General features: G+C 41.8%; 1 long non-coding RNA gene across 2 annotated transcripts in view; it reads right to left on the bottom strand.

The window, feature by feature from the left end:
- LOC129112786 (uncharacterized) overlaps nt 1-19,945 on the bottom strand; it is a 49,433-nt gene extending 29,488 nt beyond the window's left edge. For both annotated transcript variants that reach the window (XR_008532378.1, XR_008532377.1), the window contains exons 1-2: nt 19,837-19,945; nt 19,020-19,195 (exon numbers count right to left, since the gene is read on the bottom strand). This is a non-coding gene — a long non-coding RNA (uncharacterized LOC129112786). The remainder of the gene's footprint in view (nt 1-19,019; nt 19,196-19,836) is intronic.
- Between the last annotated feature and the right edge of the window lie 1,020 nt (nt 19,946-20,965).

The following is a 20,965-nucleotide window of genomic DNA, read 5'->3' as shown; positions in this document are numbered from 1 at the left end:
GGGAGAACATAAAAGCAGGTCTATTCGCTGCCGTCATCTTAACGTCGTGCTGCCATGTCATCTTATTTGGTCATTTCTCTATACTGAATACGTAAGTTATCATGACTGCAGCCGAAGTGCACTGGCAACGTGAAAACTGATGCAGAAGAAGAAAGCATTTCGTCAAACCATTCATTGAGTTTAAGCAGGTAAAGTTTTATTTTGGACTGAATCTTTCTTCAAGGCTTTGAATCCTCAACAGACTGGCGTGGGTGCACTAAGTGAGATGGTGCATCACTAAACAGACCAAATAAAGAGAAAACTGATGACAGCAAGTGTTATTTACAATTAATTATAACAATAGGATGCCGTCGAACGAGCATCGATGCCGTCTGAATGCAAGAAATGGAGAAATCCTCTGTTATGGTTGCCAAAGCTTGGAGAGCAATTGGACACAGAAACCAAATGTAATTTATTGATGCAGTGTGGGACCGAGGAGTACAAAGCCTGGGGAACACACAGGCCCTAAAACCCACAAATGGGATATTGATCGCTATGAGGGAGAAAAAAAGTTATATTTAACCATGAAGTGCCTCACTTACTCTATCGAGTGGTTAACATTCTCTCTGCCTCCCTTTCTCTCCCACAGCCGCTTACACACTCACACACACACACACACACACACACACACACACACACACACACACACACACACACACACACCACAGTCAACAGCTCTGTGACATTCAACAGTGTATGTTCCTATGACAACCCATCAAATCACCCATTGGGAGCAGAGCTGACAGCGCCTAGGGGTGTTTAAATGGAAAGACTGATCTGAACTATACAAGATTCTATAGTGGATGTGCTCTGTACTATACTGTACTGTTCTCTGTGATAGGACAAAAAGAGGAGATCAGTATTCTTTGCTCCAGTCGAGTGTATTTATCTTTTTTTTCAGCCCCTGGGGCCAGTCGTAATCCAGTGTTTGTGTGTGTGTGTGTGTGTGTGTGTGTGTGTGTGTGTGTGTGTGTGTGTGTGTGTGTGTGTGTGTGTGTGTGTGTGTATGTATGTGTGTGTGTGCTACACATGTGCCTGCTTGCCTCTGCACATGCTTACCTCCGTTTGCGATGTCCTGAATTTGATCATCTTAACCAGCACGTCTCGTAAACAATAAGTACGAGACAGTAAGAAAAAGAACATCCCTCTATACGAGAGCGATCCGGCTACAAACAAGATATGCTGGCTAATTGCGAGCAGGAGAGCTTTGCTCCACAGTTCACTGGTATATATTTTAAAACACAAGTCAGGGCTGAAACCATAGCAACGCTGCAAAGAGGAAAAACAAAAGCCCAGTTATTAACACCTAAACTCGGATACCTCCCTGTCTAGAAAAATGCTTCTTTTCCAAAAAAGAAAATAATAAAATATACAAAAGGAAATATACAAGTATGATTACAGGACCATTAAGTCACTGCTGACAAGTACAAAGGGAGTTTGATTCCAGTTTATATTTCATATTTCAGTAGCTTCAGGCTTTTCAATTTTCCCTGGTACGAAACAAAAAAACTGATCTTGTGTGTCTGCAGTGAGTTAACAACGACAAACATAGCAAAACTTGAACAATGATTCAACTTAACAGGTCATTCAGTCAGGATAAAGTTTATCTTCCCGGGGTAAGAAAAAAACAATTTCAGCTATAATCCTAATTGACTTGCTTGAATTGTTAATCTTAAAGCTCTGATATATAAAATAATATATAGTTTTGCTTTCTGTCCGGCACTAGACAGAAACATTTAAAGTAGGCAACAAGCTAACAGGGAGCACAGAGCAGCTAAAAATCTAAATATTTCCCTCAGGAGTTGGTGGAGACTAAAACAGAGCTGAAAGGAGAGAAAATATTCAAATTAGGTGGGTGGCGCCAAACACAGCTCCTAATGAATGCTAATGCTGCTCTGTGTCTGTTGGAAGTGTTCAGGCTACTGTTCACTAAGATGTAAGCCATATCAACTTTAAATTCAGTAAAGGACTAAATTGTTATATATGCTTAACAGAATTTTTCACTAGGGCTCAGCAATAAAAAAAAATAGATTTAAGATACATGCTAAATAATGAACTTTAGCTGTGTGTATTTAAGAGTCTCATGACAGAGCAAGGCTAGCCGTTTCCCTCTGTTTTGAGTCTTTATACTAAGCTAAGCTAATCGACTACCAGCGGTATTTCACACAGAGAGTGATTAAGAGTGATTAAGAGTTTTATCGGTCGTTTCATCTAACTGTCTGCAAAAAAGCTAAAAGGCCTAATGGACTGTTTAAATGGGGGGAAATGGCATAACGGTTGGTTCATTTATATATATTTAAGAAGTACTACCCTGAGCCTTCCTCGTAGCACTTATTGTATTCGTACTAGTTGTTGCACTTATTGAATTCGTATTCGTTTACTGCACTTATCCTATTCGTAGTAGTTTGTAGCACTTATTATATTCGTATTAGTCTGTTGCAATTATTGTTTTCGTAGTAATTTGCCTCTGCACTATACTTTTGCTCTGGTTTATGCTTTAAGATGCTTGTTTAAGAAAGGAGATGCACTTATGACTTCTGGTGACTAGTAGTTCTCTTGAATACCTATGTTGAATACACTTCCTGTAAGTCGCTTTGGATAAAAGCGTCTGCTAAATGACTGTAATGTAATGTAATGTAATTTAGATATATAAAAACACATATGCAAACATTTGCAATTATTTTCTATTGCAAAATATAACAAAACAGCCAGTTGAGTGATGAAGCTCGAAATAGAAATCATGATAAGGAAGTGTAGTTTTAGTGTGTCCAGTAGAGCCATTTCTGACGTCTGTTTAGCATCTTTCTGTTTCAGAGGGAGAACTTTAACTTTAGATTAATCAGGTGTGAAAATAGTCAGAATTCTCCTTTCTCATCACATAACGGATCACCCTGGTTAACAGAGCAAGTAGCTCATCTGTTTTATGCAAGTAGCCACTGAATTAAATGCGCCACCAATATCAAGTTTATTAATAAAAGCCCACAGAAGTTTATTCTGTTGATATGTCATTTAATCCTCTGTATTTTGACCAGCAGAAAGAAAAGAAATACAGGACTGGTTGAAAAGTTTGATATAAAGACCCATCATTCAAAAATAATAACAGACCAATTTATATGGTATAAAGTTGTTTTTTTAAAATTGTGTGATAACAGTTTACTGTCTGAAATGAGTATTTGGACCCAATCTTGTCACTTTTTGCGAGTCCCTCTTGATAAAGAGGGCGGCCAAGTGCATAAAATGTAAATCAATGGGACAGACTTGTGAAATCCTTTATGGAGTGTCGGATCACTAAAGCAACTTCAGTGTAGCTCAGACAGATAGGAAACTGTCTCGAGAGGCTGAAGTACTGTACCACTCCTAAAAGAAATCTATTATTCTGTGTTGTGTTTTTTTAGCGACACTCTTATCCAGACTGATAAGAGAGCAGGAGGAGGTAAGGTTTCAATGTCTTAGTCAAGGGCAATTTGACGGGACATGTGACACATTTGGCTGCTGCTCGTGAAAACTGTTAAACTCACCCGTGTGAGAGAGAGGAAGAATGAGATTAGGGAGAAATTCCATTATTTTTTTTTGCTCTGTTGATCGTACAAAAAAAATAAAGCCACTCAAATAGAGCAACTTGTGTTCAAATGGACGGAGGTCTGGTGACTGAGATAACCAGCGCACTGAGTTTGTTTTGTTTTCATCTCCATCAAAACAGCCGGTAATGCCCTGGGGGGGGGCGAGGGTTACTGAGCTCCTGCAACAAGGAAAAACAAATACATATGCTTCCTTCTTCAGGTCTGATTTTTCTTATGTCCCTCCCAAGAAAGCTCTGATCATTCATGGATCAAGGGCACAGTGGCTCTGAAGCTTTCACTTCAAAGTATTGGCTGCTTTAAAAGACATTGATCCAGGTGGTTTATTCGGGTTTTTTTGTATTTGAAGCTCCTTAGAAAAAAAATACTTGGTGTATAAAAGGTCTGTAAAATGATGAAAATGTCCATCGTAATTTCCTACAGCTCAAGTTGTCTTCAAATTGTTTTGTCTGACTTACAGTCCAAAAGCACCAGAGTCAGCTTACTATGCCATAAATCAAAGTATCTAAGAAGCTGGAACTAGGGAATGATGGTATTATTTTGTAAAAGGTAAAAGTTAGCTACGTCTCCTCCTCTTTTCAACCAATCAGACTAATATTCTTCTTCTGAAAAATTGAAAATGAATAACCATCAGCGAATAAATATGTAAATATATATAAAAATAATATTTTTTACTGGAAAAATGTGTATTAGTTTAAGGTTATTTCAAAGAAAGACAATCGTCACAAGAAAGTTACTTAAACACTAAAGTTTAGCTACAAATTGGTCACTGGTAAAAAAAAAAACTGGTAGAATCGAGAAAAAGTTAAATTCCAACACTGCTGTACAGATGAAGGTATTGGGATGCATCATATCCACTGGTTCAGGATCTGTATTAGTTTTGTGAGGTAATGCAGAGTAAGTGCAGATTCATTGGAAAAGTCTGCACTCTTTTACCACAGAACAACACTGTAACTTGAAGACATGGTGACCCAACTCAAGCAAGATTCGAGAGTCCGCTTTGTTTTGTATTTGATGAAAATTAATACAAAACAATGGATGCCTGGAGCGGTAGACTAAATACATTCTGGATGGATGGATGGATAAAAAGGGGAATGATATTTGGTCAGAGGATCAGCAGCCACATTCACGCACTACTTATGCAGCATTTCCATTCCCATAACTGCCAAATTAGAGGCCTTTAACAACTGTGTAACTCATTGTGTCTGCTGTTACAAGCTACACAGTAACACTTTAAAAGGGCAGCTGTCATTTTTATGTGCCCTTATAGAGCAGCGCATGAATACCACTTTCATGTGCAACGCCACGAGCCCTCATCATTGGTCATTGCAGGGGTGGGGTTTGAGCTGGTGGAGGTGCTATATCGCTGGTGGAGGGGAAGGGCTAATGAGGATGTTTGAGTGTCCTTTAGCAGCGAGCTTTCCCTTTGCCCCGTGTGAAGATGTCAGTTCACGCTTGATTCGCGGCTGATGATTATTGCCGTCCCTGCCCGGTCTTTCGAGTCGGCTGCCCAATCGGCGCGCTGTGCTGATGAGAGGCACGATAACCACCTTAAGAGGTGCTTAGCGGCTGGAACGATGAGGCTGAGAGAGCGGCACAAGAAGAGGATGGGGAACTAGCTGTAGGAGTAAATGTCTCTGGCCATCAAAACTAAGCACACTCCTGACCCCTTTGCAAACAGAGCAAAAACTTGAAATGCGGCCCATTTTTATTGTTCTCTCTCTCCACAATTATCCCTTCTCTTCTATTTTCCCCTTATTCTCAAGTGAAATGTGACAATAATTGACCCACACTGTCCAGTCAATCCGTCTCTTTTCTCCCCGTTCCTCGCCTATTTGCCATTTTCTCCCGCCCTGGATCCCGGCCGAATGCTGCGGGATTTCTATAAGAGGAAACAAGACAGGGATATTTTCAAAAGGTTCCAGCACGGGAGGAAAAGACTATCGTGTCCTATTTGCATGAGCAGACAGAAGGTTAATAACACAAGCCCTGCTGTGACAAAGGAGAAAGAGAACATAGAGTAGGTAGGAGGGATGGAAAGTGCTGATCCTCCACTTTTGACTCCTGAGAATCCATCTAAGACACGAGGGAGGAGCGTGGAAGTAATTAGAGCCCTGGATATATGATGGGATTCGTGTATAGCACAACCTCCCCTTTTCCTCTGCAGCACCTCATTTCCCAGAATGCATGTTGAGAAGGGACAGCGACAGCAGCAGCAGCAGCAGCAGCACCAGCTGCCACAATCCGAAATCGTGTGCGTGTTTTACATAAGTGATTACCAGCCAGAGGTACTTGTACCCTGGGGGGCACTTTTAAAGTTACCGGGGGCTGCATGGAAAGAATGTGGAGTAACTGGAAAATTTGTGGGAAAAAATTGAAAAATCTGATTTGATAGGAAAAAAATCTGCATATTTGTGTTAAGGAGGGAAAACAAATTGGTATGATGCTTATCTTTGGTATAATTACAATTAGCAGTTACAAATGGCTGACTCTGCTTCATGTGAAAGATCAATTGTTGCAATTGAGAGTGCTTGAAAACTTTGAGCTGTGAACTAAATGCTGGTGTTAATATTGACATTTCTTAACAAATTCATAAAAAATGTCATGGTAGAAGCATTAAGGTGTTTCTTATTTTCATTTAGCGGCTGGCTAGTTAGCTATCTGAGGAAGTGGGCGTGATTTCATCTCTCAGCCCCTTGCCCATTTTTTGACAGTTTTCAAAAAGTGGATGGACTCTTGGGGTGAGGTTACACTTGCACAAATGTTTGTTTCCTGAATAAATGACAACTGGTAGCCTACTGACTGAAAGACAAGTTCAGTTTCAGCGGCGAGATTCTAGTCAATTAATTAACCATCGGCCATTGTTAGAAAAGTAACAGCAACCAATGGGATTCAGACACGAGAGGATTCTGTTAACACATCAGAATCAGTGCAATGATAATCTGACTTAAATGTGTATGCAGTGTGTAACCTACATTTGTTCCGCATAATTATACGCCTTTAATAAGCCATTAATGGGAAGCTGAAGTACCTCTGCCAGCTTCTGTAAGGTGTCAAAGGTATGAATGTTAAATCAGCTTTTTAGTTGTATTTTTTTAAGTTTAAATTAGATTACTGGCCCAAAAAAAATACTAAAAATAAGAAGTGCAGTTTTGATAAGGAACATGAAAAGTTAGCGTCCTTACCGTTTGGCGGGGAATTGCTTAAATTGTAATGGCATAACTTCGAGTTAAATGGTTGGAACAGAGAGCTCAAAATAATGGCTTGATGGTTAAAATAGTTAGCTAAAGGACGTGGTTGAGATAGACAGCTAAATGGCGGAATCTACAGATTCTGCCACTCCAACTGATAGTAGTACAAGCTCCAATTTGATCAAAGCAACCTAAACATTGGCAATTCAATTGTTTGAAATACATACAGGATTTTTAATTTTACTAAAATGAAGGTTTACACAACGATACAGTTCAAAACCCATCCATGACAACATCTTTGGAACATTAACAGTTGGTGTAGGTGAAGGAGTTCTTGAGCTCATCTGGCAACCATTGATTTACATGACGTAGAGGGAACTGATGGAGGCTGTTTGCGGTTGATGCAAAAGACGTTGAGTGTGACAGGGAGACAGTTCTGTGTGGGAGGCAGCAACGAATCAACCTCTCTCTCTCTCTCTCTCTCTTTGTTTGTTTGTTTCAGTGAGGATACCGAGTCACTTCCTGACAATAAAGCGCCTCTGAGTCGAACAGACGCACACAGGCAGTCAAGTACAGTTAAAAGAGAGCAAAAACAAACCAGAACGTGTTATCACCCTGACATCTGTATGTGCAAAGCAAACACTGAACGCAGCTCACTCGCAGAAGTTGAGAGAGAGCTACTTTTAGCCATCCTCTCTTTTTCCTGCATGGTGGCTGAAGAGTGCAGTTCAGAAGTCACCAGAGGGAATTTATCTTCAACAGGCTGGATTCCTTCCCTGCTCTGGCATAATGAAGCTCTCTATTTCGGGGGCCTTCAGGTGCTTTTTAAAGGCGCCCTGTCGCTATTCCGAGGCTCTCCTGATTCTCCTCTGTATCCTCGGATCAGACCAGCCCAGATAGGAGAGCACTGGGAATACGGCATGAATACATTTATTTATTTTTTTTAAATCTAAGTCAAAGGTACAAAGTTTTTTGTTTTTTTTGGTCTAAGAACAATGGGGCGCAACTAAAACCGCAATGCGTTTAACTTTGACAGTATTTCCACTGCATGATGGCAATAAACTAGAGGGGAAGGAAGAAAGCTGATATGGACTTGCACATACACATACACAAGCTCCGACAATTAAAAACACACACACGCACACGCACGCAGGTGCACGGGAAAAAGAACACACACACACACATGCACGGAGACACACAAACAACCTATAAATAGCGGAGATCCATGGCAACCTGAGATTTGTTGTTTGCAGTCACATGCTGCTGAAAGCGAGAGAAGAGCCGGGACTTAAATAACGCCGGGAGATTGGTTTGTGTGAGAGGCAAAGTCAAAACAAATTACGCCTTTTCTATCACTTTGGGCCCACTGGTAGAGCATCTGAAATAGCTTTGTGCCGGGGGACATTTTACCGCTGAAAGAATACGGTGGCAATATCCTCCGAGGGCCTTAACAAACGAAGGGATGAAGAGACGAGAGGAGGGGATGGGGAATGAGGGGGGACGGGTCGTTTTTTACGGTGGATCACAGGTGGCGCCTTGACCACCTAACTAACTCTGTTCACCATTCTCCCCCGTCCCTCCTCCCTTCGCCTGTCTCTTCCCATCTCACCACGATGAACCGCTGTCACACTGAAGGTCTCCTCTACTGAGAAAAAGTAAAATACCATTACGCTTTTCTTTTCTTTCTATATTCTTAACAGCGGGTGGTCATAGGTGGTTCACGACTCTCAAATAATGAATATGGAATTCATACTCTAAAGAGGCAGCCCTGAAGGTTTTATCCAATTTCTATCAACCCCAGCTTGTTGATTTAACTTGTTTTTCAGGCAAACAAGTCAGGATGAAATTTTTCTCCGTTTTAAACTGACCTTCAGCGGACCTTTTATACTTTCCTCTCTCTCACTCATTGCAAATAACTTGGAAACCACAGGCTCTGCACTTTCCCTGGGCCCTGTCTTTTTTTTCTCCTTTGCAACATGAGCGCTGTAGCGACATGAGATATATATCAGCCTTTAATTGATTTTTTGTTTTGCGAGATAAAGTAATTCAGCGCGATTGTTTCAGTTTGGCGGGCGTATTTGCACTCACTTCCATATGCTGTTCATTAATTTGCAGCTAGTGGGTGATTTATCAACCTATTACACTTGGGCTCGCGCCCTCGACGCACACAGGCACACACACACACACCCCCGTGCACTCAGCCGCCCGCAGTTTTGTTCCCCCCCCTGGTATATCACAGAAGCATACATGTGGCAACGACTTTGGTGGCTGGTGCTGTAATGGCTGTGCTAAAGGGCTGGGAGCGAGCCAGGCCCCGTCAGACTGCAGATGGATGGACCCATGGGCCACACACACACACACACACACACACACACACACACACACACACACACACACACACACACACACACACACACACACACACACACACACACACACACACACACACACACACACACACACACACACACACACACACACACACACACACACTTTGCCCCGGTCCAGCCTGGCCCGGCCTGCTTGTGAGCCACAGTGAGGCGACCGGGCCAGGACTACATAAAAATGCTAATGCCACAAGATTAAAATCACTGGTAATTACTTGATTCTACAGCACACACAAAAATGTGCACCTACGTTTGTGTTGCATTCATTAAAACACTATGAATAAGCATTAATGAATGCATGAATACGCATTTCAGGATGAAACTTAAAGTGGCTAAAATCTCTGGCTTCTTGAGGAAAGCAAAACTAAAACCAATATGGTTGAAACAAAGAGTAGAAAATATTAAGTTTGCCTGATATCTGCATGAAATAAACAGACTAACTAACCATGTGAAAGCTTTTGCTGTCACCTCTTTATGCTTTAGCAATCTTTCAGGCTCAAAACAACTGAGACATAATTTGTTAAAAGCTAACAACATATTGGACTTGGAATATGGTGCTAGTATCACACATTTTGCATTTCTAAATATACTACATCAGCGGTGACATGTGTGGCTCTATATTGTGCTAACTACTGTGCAAAATTCCCATGCTGTTGTTTGTGAGAAGCACTGTTAATAGAGGCAGACCACATTTCTGTTGTTATGGTTGCTTTACAGAGCTAGCTAAATGGACTAATTGTTTGGGCAGGGTGGGGGGTGGGTCTTTGTTACAAACGGCAGTTACAAAATCACAAACTGAACAATAAAACTGTCTCTTTCTGCGATCAGTTTCAGAAGGTGTTTTCCCTGTTTCCACAATGTGACAGAGTGTATGACACAGCAGACATGTTTGTTGGACTGGATATCAACACCAGCTGCCAACTGTCTGCAACAATTCTGTTAGATATCAAGAAACTGAGAAGTGCATACCATACGATGGAAATGGCAGACAGTGTCCGTGTTATTGATTTCGGTCTGAAGACTGAAGTCTTTCCACAGCTGCTGAGCTCCTTTTACCTCGCAGCATATAACCGCGGCAGAGCTGAGCAGTCTTCAGCCAGCAGAAGTCACTTTCTGTCAAACAGAGAGTCTCTCTCACTGCACAAAACAATGCTCCGCTGAAATGTGGGTGGGTGTGAACAGACAGACGTCATCTTCTCCCCCCATATGAACTAAAGTTTAACTTCCTCCTCGTTCTCTTTTTTTTATCATGACACCTCATCTTGACTAAACGTATTTGTTTGATGAACTAGACTGGGCCTGACATCTGACTCGTTTTACTTCAGAATAAGCACACACAGTGTGCACTCAAATAACCATTACAAAAAGGCAGAGGAAAAAGGACTGTGTTTTAAATCACCACTACATAAATCGCAATTCACACTTCTACCTCTTTGAGTGGCAGAAGCTGGATATTTAAATACATCCATTTCTTTTAGTTGAATATTTTTGACGGGTCTCGCTAGATGACTAGTTTTCAAGCACTCTCAATCGCTACACGGGCTTCTACTTGTTACAGCTTCTCAGGTTGTAAATCAAATGGAAATTGCAGGCTGTGATCATGCAGGTATCTGCACATTTTTCTAGTTGAAAACATTTTCATAAACCGTGGCGAAGGAAATAAACAAACTAGACTAGTGTACACTTTTTCAACGTACAAACAAACAGGTATCGGACGATGCGGAAAAGGTTATTGTTGTGGGATATAAAAGGTAAATTACAATGTAAAAATACACATACTCATTCATTCTGCCCCAAAACAGATGTAAATATGCCTCCCCTCTTGTGATTACAGACAAGTTTAAAGCATTATTAGACCAAAAAATAAATCTAAGACTTGGATCCGCGGGGACCCTGTCATGACTTTCTAATTAACTCAGTAAGCTTTCCTTCATTGCTGAGCTACTTGACATTAACATATTTCAGTAAGACCCCCCCTTTTGCCACCTGAAAACACAGCCAATCCAATTCATACAGCCACACAAACACACCATAAATCCAAAGCAAAGACACCTCTAAGCCCAGGGCGTTTTTTTTTTTCCTTTTTGTGTACTTGCTTTAGTTTAATCAACGTTAATTAATTTTATGCAAGTATTTCCACTTAATGAGCTATAGCATGCAAAACCACTACCTTTTTTTCCCCCTCTTAAGGAATCAATATTTCCACTAAAGACTTTTCATTAGCCAACTTTCACAATGGCTTTGCTCTACTTATTTTTAAAAAAAGGATGTAATGATGGATATTGTTCAGCTAATCTTATGCCCAAATACAGATTCCCCTGCTGGATAATACTTCCTGTTTCCTGTGGGCTTTAGAGCCTCACATTCAGCTACTGATGCATAATACAGAGCAGGGATAAGCCCCCAGGCAAACCTGCATGCACACGCACACGCACACACACACACACACACACACACACACACACACACACACACACACACACAGACTCAGGACCAGCATGCAGATGAAATCATAGCCGACATTAATAGGTAAACACACCAAAGTAAATAAACTCCATTAAAAAACTGACATGTCTAATTTAGCTGGGCTTTTTTTTTTTGCCTTATCGGCTCGGCTGTGTTTTTGTTTAACAGAGAGAGGGAGCCGGTGAAGTGACGCGAGGAGAGAGCAGAGAGAGCAAAGAGAGAGAGAGAGAGAGAGAGAGAGAGAGAGAGAGCTCTGCAGGTAATTATACTCCATGCACTCGTAATCTCGGGGTCAGCTCGAGTCCCTCCCCTTTGTTCTACAATCAATAGCTTCGGAAGGAGGTGGCAAGTGCGAGGAGGAGAGACAGGGAGGAGGCGAAGGGAAGAGACAGAGCGAGAGAGTTGGTGGGCCTTTATATTCAACATTAATCATTTAAGTGTGGGCAGGTGGGAGAGAAAAAAAAACACACAGTAGAACACAAACACTTAAGTAGTCAGGTGCAACAGGGAAATATCGGGTGGCATTAACAGGCCCCTACAGGAAAAACAGGGACTATTCCCTGCAAAAAAGGTAACTGTTGGAGGAAGAGGTACAATAAATGAGCTGAAGGGCGCCGGAGGGAGAAAAATTATCACTTTTACTTAATCCAGCGATCTGCAGGAAAGAAACAGCGCTGACTTTATTGTCGCCATCCAGCAAGATAACCTGGTGAGTTTATTTGACAGGAGAACGACGCCAGACCCGGTAGTAAAAAAAACAGAAGCAGAGTATAGAAGAAAGTACATCGCTATTTCTCCTCTAACCTGTTAGACAGACCATCTTTTATTTTAGTTTTTATTTTATAAAGTCTCCAACCTGAACGCTGCATTCGGCCTGCAGCTGCACCCGGAGCAGCGATCACAGAGGGACATTATATGGATTTATACCCTCCCCAAAATAAGGGCCTCACAGAATAACCCTCTGGAAATACACAACATATGGTGTATATCAGTTTTAGGGCTGCAACTCGTTTTCATTATAGATTTTTTTGGTTGTTGTTACTTTCTGGATCGATTGATTAATCGTTTGGTTTATAAAATGGTATAAAATACTGAAAAATGGCAATTTCCTTGAGTCCGAAAGGTGCCTGTTAGATATCAAGAAACTGAGAAGCGCAAACCATACGATGGAAATGGCAGACAGTGTCCGTGTTATTGATTTCGGTCTGAAGTGCAGACCGAAATCTCAGTGCAAATGTAATTAGTTGACTGCAACAGAAGAAAAAGAAAACCAGACAATATTCACATTTGTGAAGCTGATACCAGTGAATTTGTGGGACTTACAGCTAGGAGTTTTGACAGTTAAGTTTCTGTCAGTTACTTAATTGACTAATTCTTTCAGCTCTAGATTGTAGGCTTGTGCCTAAAGGCGACCGGATTGTGTAAAGCCATTTGAAAGGATAATTGATGTTTTGTCATGCTCCGATATTAAGACGATTTTAAACTTACTATCAGAACTTGGATCATCTCTAGAATCTGCGCCCTGCTGTGCATTTAGAGATATTTCTGGTGGAGCGGCATGTCCACCCGCTGAGCCCCGTTAATCCACACAGTGAATTTGAAATGCTTCATTACAAACCAGTTTGGCGTCTCTTTTTTGGGGATCTGAGCGGCATGTCCACCCGCTGAGCCCCGTTAATCAGCACGAGTGACGAGTGAATTTGAAATGCTTCATTACAAACCAGTTTGGCGTCTCTTTTTTGGGGGATCTGACACCACACATCTCGGTTTTCCATTTGACTTCTCACCCAAAACGTTGCTCTGTGCTCCATCGGATAAGTTGTGGATTGAATCAAATGTCATCTTTTTTTACATTCAAGGCGTAGTTGAGATTTTTGAATGTCTCATCATATTTTGTAATGTCATCGCCATTAGAAAACGGGAGAAAAATTGGTTATGTGAATTTAATTGTAATCGATGGGGCTGTTAGATTGCTACTTGACGGGCCTTCCCTTTGTGTGCAATAATCAAACTCTTATCAATTGCAGAAAGCTTAAAGGTTCTAGTATTCCAAAGCTCAGTCAGACGCTGACCCAGGCCACAGACCCCTGGCCCAGGATTGCGCAATATGAAAAAAGAAACAATTGCCCAAACCTACTAGGTTGTTTTATTTTCATTTTTACATTAGAAATAGTTCACTTTTGTTAACTTCAAAAAGCGACAGGCTTTATTGGAGCTACACGTGTAGTCTGGGGGTAGAGATGCCTGAGAAGACATTTGATAACAAAGTACTTCCCACTGTAGTTGAAGAAAGCTTTGTAGAGAATAAAGCTTCATTTTCATTGACCTTGGCTCATAAAAGTGAGCCTTAATTACATTTTTGTGTTTGAAAAACTGCTTCATGACCGGAATCCAAAAGGTCACAAGAAAGTGTTGAGTTTTGGGCAGGTTTGGTCATTTTCATAGGTAAATGATGTAGAAATGTCTGGCTTTCAGTCTGACGGAGCCAATTGTCTGCATCCACGCATGTCATGTATTGCAAGTCAATTTATCATACCCAGTGGGAAGAGGGAAAGAGACCTGGAAATCCAAACTAAGGTCAACAACGCAGAGGACTCCTCGAGAGACTAATATATGGTCAAGAAATGTCAAACATTTATGCAGCATTTGTAATATACAAACAGATAACAAAGAGCCTACAGGACAAAAACACAGATTATAAAACCAGCACATCACACTGTGTTTGTTTGTGTACATCCACTCATGTATGAATGGATAAAAAGGGGGCCACTTCAGCAGCGTCTCCACATGGAACCAAGATAGAAACTCATTGTTTCCTTCTCAGCCGAAATAGGGATCTGTCTTGGTCTGCATTGGCTTTCCTAGCCTCAGAAACAGACAGAGATAAGGAGAGGAGGACGCTATTGCGGTAATGTCAGTCTTCTGCCAAATGGATAAACCTGGGATGGCAGGCTTTTTCGCCCGCGATAAGGATGTTACTGCCACAGATCTGTGGGAGACAAGATTCAGCTATCTAAAAGCCGGGGAGAATGAGGCCCTGCTCGTCTGCCCACAGCATCACAACATGGAGCAGAGCGAACTGATGCTACAGTTTTTAAAAGATCTGAACGGTATCGCATTGACGACATGCTCGAGGTGTCTTTATTCTAGCTGGATTGATGGTAGCTCGGTATCAAACGCAGCCTCCTTATGTAGACACTGACAGCTAATGTCACTGTGGAGACCGTTGAAATGCCTCAGACTCCGGCCCAGTTTTATTTCAGGCACCGCGCTGCCATTGGCGGACGTGATTAGGCCTTGATATATGCGAGGTGGGAAAAGTTTTTTTGTTTTTGTTTTACCTGTTACGCAACCGGGAGTTGCCGCGCCGCCTCACCTCCACACGGAGCGGGGGTGTGGCGTTCCTGACAAGCCCGCCACAAATCATTGTTTTGTTTCATCTCATCAGCGCTTTGAAGCGTGAGGAGCCAGCAGGGGGAAGTGCGATTATTCAGCTAAATTCTGCGAGGGGGAAATTACTGCTCTGTGGCAGGCAGCAGGTGCATCTACAATCACCCCACCCACCCCACCCACACCCCCTCCTCAGGCATAAACTGGCGGCCAAACGTGAACACATATGCCACGACACACACCTGTACATAAAATACAATATGCACCCATTGAAACAAGCTTCCAGTCGCACCTGCTCTTTTTTCCGTCTGTCTCCCCCTCACATCCCTGGTAAAACACGAGCAGCACAATCACCCAGCAACACAGATCCGCACATGATCTCGCCACAATGCAGCGAGTGAGGCAGGCAGGAGATTCTCCAGAAGAGGTAATTCTGTTTCTGTTTGTTCGCCAGAGGAAAAGGTAGGAGGTTGGGGGGGTGGGGAGTGTAAAGCTAACATAGGGGCCCCGTGGCAGAGTCCCCAGGATCAAATCCAATTCTGGCAAGATACACATTAAGCCCCGTCAATCACAACAGTGTCCTTGGAATGCGGCTGAATGGTGATGAGAACGGCGGGGGAGTCTCTTTTCCACGAGAGCTGGGATGAAGCCACTTAAGACACACATCTGTGCAGTATTCTTACACGTGGATTTGTTTTACTACCTTTAGGCCAAACAAAAAATGAAGCCTGTTGAGGATTGAGGTGAGGAGAAGACTTTGTAACATTGAAACTTTTCACAAAGGGAAATTCAATTTTCCAGAAATAGAAGTAAATAGTTAAAATAATAGAAAGTTAACATAAAATAATGAGACAATTGAATTGACTTTCATATCGGTTTCTGGTCAAATGTTTCTAGGGGAGTGGGTTGCATTGGAGACTCAGTATTTATAAGATCATGGCTACAGTCCTGTTTGTGACTAGTAGGCCCATTATAGTATAGCCTGACCAATAGCATATCTTTGAAGGTCAATACTTGTAGTATTGATATTTTCTTGTACAGACTGATAGTATTTTTTTTTAAACAAACATTTAATAGAAACAAACAATATTGATACGGATCCCTTAGAATTATTTTTTTTTTTTTTCAGAAATGTGACCAACAAATACTCTAAGTGAGTCATTCGAAAGTCTCTAGTGCACAAACTATGCACAATGACACCTTTTCTGAATAACCTTACACCTAGCTTTGCATTTCAGTTACGCACAATCTGGTCACTTGTCAACCGACATATAAAATTGACGCCAATTTATCTGCAGGAAGCTAATATTGGGAACCAAATGCTCTCATTAGATCCTGTAAACAGAGGGTCTATCTTGTGAAATAGTTGATATATTCCAACAAATCTTCAGTGGTTCAACATTCAAAAAAAAATCTACTTTATTTTACCTCATTCATACTATGAATTATCTTTTGGCTATTCATTTTGTTTCATCTATTGCTCTTATTAGAAAAGCACTAGTCCAACGTGACTTTAATCTCCTATAACATTGTCAGACACACAATGGACAGCTTTTTGAAAATAGGTTAATAAATGATGCAACAGAATCAGAGGTACCGTCTTTTTCTATTCAACAAATTCTTCCTCTTTGTCAAAACCTGGCGCCTACATTACCCACCACGCAACAAAGTCACCGACAGATCAATCAGAGACTCAAGTGACATCCCTTGAGATCATTTATCAGACTTCACACAGCTCCCCCCTTGGGCCACACAAAAGATTTATACAACTATTCACAATACAGTAGTTCTCCAAAAGACCTGTAAACAAACTATGATGTGTAAACTGTAACAAAACGTGCATCCACGCATGAATATATGCACAAAAACCTGTGCCAAAACCACATCCTAAATCTAATTTAACTCTCAGCAAAGAGGAAAATCACACGCTGTTTGGCTCGCAGCTTGAGTTCATTCAGGCTACACTGGGAGCGACAGTTTGCCTATTTACTTTTATTCTGGACTTTTGCTAATTATCTTAACTACACAAGTAATTATCTTTCACATCAAAGGGCTGCACTCTGAGCCCTGCTGGTCCCCCCTAACCAACCAACCAACCAACCACTCCCCGACACACACACACAATCATGACATTAGCAGATAATTAGACAGTCGCCTGGCTGCGTTTGATGGGGGCACATGTGACGAGCAGCCGCCTGTGAGTCAAGTCACTGAATGTGAATGCACAGAGATATTATACACAGATTTAATAGGGGCTACTTGATCACAGGTGTTAAGCTGCAGACTGAGGGAAAAGCCTGTATAGTTTGTTACAGATTAGCAGCAAATAAATGATACCCCAAGGGACCATTGATGATTATTTCTTTATTTATTTTTTTGCTTCATCCGTGCTGAGCAGCTCTTTCATCTGGTCCATTAGCGGCGCTCTTTCTGAACACAGTCCACTCTAATCAATGGACGATGGAGCCGCTGGTCTGAACGCTGCCCAAAAGCCGTGACTTAATGGCAGGACCTGTGACTATACAGCACATGTGCTTTAATTCATTGCATCTGCTTCTTTCACCAATGCCTCTGCGGCTCCCGTTTCTGGAAACACACAATAATCAGGTCATCTTGCACCGGGCGTGAATCCTTCATTAACCATCTAACGATAATCTGTGCAGAAACATGTGACTGTGGGAGAAAATTTACATGCGCTGCATTTAAATTCCTTTGAAGTTGTTTGTTTTGCTCACCTTGGAAACACACTATTTCTACTTCTCCTCTGTGGTAAGAAGTAAACGCACCCCATAAATATTTATCTACCTAGGGCCTGTGCTATTCTGGCCCAGTGTTTTGAACATAGCCACTGGAGATTGGGCCTATCAGGGACCCGCCGAGAGAGGGAGGGAGGAGAGAGTGAATAGAGAGCGGTGGAGGCTGATATTTTTTTCCGTGCGTGTTCCAAAATGAAATGGTTCGCGTGATGATTAATGCAGGAGGATGGGGCCAGGGTTCAGAGTGCAGTTCCTTCACGAGTCACCTCACACACGTCCCGACTTTAAGCCACAATTTAGATATGTCCCTTCAGTATTTTAAAGAGCTTTTGTGCTTGCAGGGAACTATTATTTGTATTTAATTCCATATGAAAACATACTCTCCAAACCCCACAGATTCACAGGTAGGTCCTACATGGGTTTGAATATATTAGATTTACACAACGTATAGCTACAATAAAGAGCTAGAACAAAATTAAATCTGTGTCAGGTAGACAGATTAAAATAATAATTGTAACCTTAAAGCTTGTCAACAAAACCCCATTGCAACTTTACCAATTCGAAGGCTATGTTTTAAACTTTCTGGTTTTGTCTGAACAAAATTCCAAAACCCAAAAGATATTCTGTGTACAATGATGTATAACAAAGAAAAGCCACAAATTCACCCATTTCAAAAGCTGAATAAGTCGAATTATTAAACTTCTTTTTCTAACTCTTCTCTGGGTTTGTTGTCAGAGAACCAACATTGGCTCAGGTGTTAAATAAAAGCAGCTTCATGGCTTTCATTCTGCCTTGGTGAGAAAGGTTAAAAAAAAAAAGAAATCTGAGAAAAGCACCAATTGCCAAAATCTTGGGGGGGATGAAAAGTTATAAGGAATAAGTTGCCAGGGTCTGACACTAGTGTGCAACCCAGGCAACTCTTGCTGTCACATCCTGACCCGGGAGCCACAGAATTGCTGGTGGCGGAGGTTCATTAATAATCGCATGCATGAATATGTAACATGCACACACACACACACACACACACACACACACACACACACACACACACACATATATATATATGAACTTGTGTGGTTCAGTGCGGCTGCCTGCAGAGGAGTGTGTATCCGTGTTTGACATTTCCTCCCTGAACCCTGGTGACACCTCATTGCAGGTGGGAGTCGTGGATTACACGTCTACGGCCCTGTCACACATGCAACACAAACTTACCTCATAACTGGTGAGCTCTGCAGGCTTCCGTACTTGCAGAGGCCTCCACCTGGATGTTATTGCGGGACTCAGTCAAAGTCATCTGATGACACTGATGTGGGGGAGATTGATATTCACGCTTGACTCGCCGTCCTCTCCACTTGACTGCAATGTTTACCTCCCCACGCAATTAGTATCTGGTGAAGACAGACAGACAGAGGGAGGGAAAAAAAAGAAAAAAGAGGAGAGAGAGGGATGGAGTCAGACTCTGCACTACATTAGCGCCAATTGTTTATGAAGATGGGAGATGTCTTTCAATGTGGTTTGAAGGTGGCTTTCTATATCGCGGTGCCATTACTGGCTCGTTTAATCCCCATAACGCTGCTTTACCTCTCTGAATGTCAGCGGCTTGAAATAACAAAAAATGGATTGGCTTAAGTTGAATGCATATTTCAACGGCTTCCGTACAACATTTGCATCCAAGACGTGCCTCGCTTGGGTTTCTTTCTTTTCTTTTTTCTTTTTTCTTTTTATGAATGAATCCGCCACAGCGAACTCCATCACTGTTAACTAACTTCTATCTGAATATTAGCATATAAACAAATAAATAAAACACTTAAGAGCAGAAGTGTAGGGCCGCTGTTGGAGAGAAAACAATGGGAACTTCAGAGGAGGAGAGACGGGCCGGTGTTTGGCTTCAGCTGAGCTCCAGGAGAAAAGGAGGCGGCAGCCATGTCTTCAAGCTGATTTAGCATTAATTGACATTCTCTCTAATCAGCGCATTCCCCATTTGAACACACTGATGGAAAGGGTTTATAGGCTGAATACTGATGCCTACCTGAGTGGGGGGAGCAGGTGGACGTCCAGGTAACCCCGGGGTTTGTGGTCGACGTCCCGGCAGCAGGGAGGCAGCTTTGGTGTGGAGCCACAGCGCCTCTCCGTGGAGACGCGGGAAAATTGCCGCCTTTTCCTGTTGAACTGGTGTCACACATGTGGCTCTCAGTTAGCTTTAGCAGGAGGGATGCTAGCTGGATTTTCTTACTATACTCTTAACTCCAGTACATTTTGTCATGTAAAATATTACATTCATATGTATAAATGCACACATACAAATCTCAAACACAGTATATTTTGTCTATGCTTTCACATCACACCACACTGTGCACATTGCGGTAAATGATTATAAGTTCTCTTAGAAGGTCAAATACTCCGGACAGGGCATTCTAGTGCCTGGCCGTACGATGGAAAAGAACAGAGACACTTAAAGAAGGAATGTGCCTTTACGACCAACTGACCACAGATAACAAAGGCTCTTTTTACGACAAACTGACCAAGGCCCTCAGAAAGTCTAAAAGTCTAAACCAAGAGCCGCCTCTCTCATTTTTGGACCTATCATATTCAACTCACAAAACCTATATAACATGATGCGCACTCTGTATAAGCGCCTTTTAGTTGCTGAACTTCTCAGTACTGCTAGGCCCGTGCACGTATAACTGCTGGGCGATATACTCCTGTTATCCTACAATAAATGTAACATTTCTTTTAAGACGAATCTGGTGTAGAAGTCTCTCTTGTTTTCCACTCAACAATTTCAAGGGGCAGAAATGTGTTTCTTGTTTCTTGAAATGTTTCACAAAATGAATTGAATTGAATACACAGAGTTAACAACAGTGACTCCCTCCTTAAATATATTAGGTTGGAAAGACTATTCCGTTGTTTGTGAAATAACCTACTACATCATTTTAAGGAATACAGATTTTCTATATAGTGTGATCTGCATAGCAATCTCAAAGACATAAAGCTAAGTAGTTTTTCGGGTAGTACGGGCGGCTCTTAAAATATGTGCGAGAGCTGCCAGGCTCTGCTGCTGTTGCTTGAAGAACAAATATTCACACTTGAAAAGCAGCATTTACATGAAAAAAGCAGGTGTGATTGAATATGGGATAATATCTCAAATGTATACAGCA

This window comes from Anoplopoma fimbria, chromosome 23 (assembly GCF_027596085.1).
Source record: "Anoplopoma fimbria isolate UVic2021 breed Golden Eagle Sablefish chromosome 23, Afim_UVic_2022, whole genome shotgun sequence".
Lineage (NCBI taxonomy): Eukaryota > Metazoa > Chordata > Actinopteri > Perciformes > Anoplopomatidae > Anoplopoma > Anoplopoma fimbria.
This window is presented reverse-complemented; position numbering and strand designations above follow the sequence as displayed.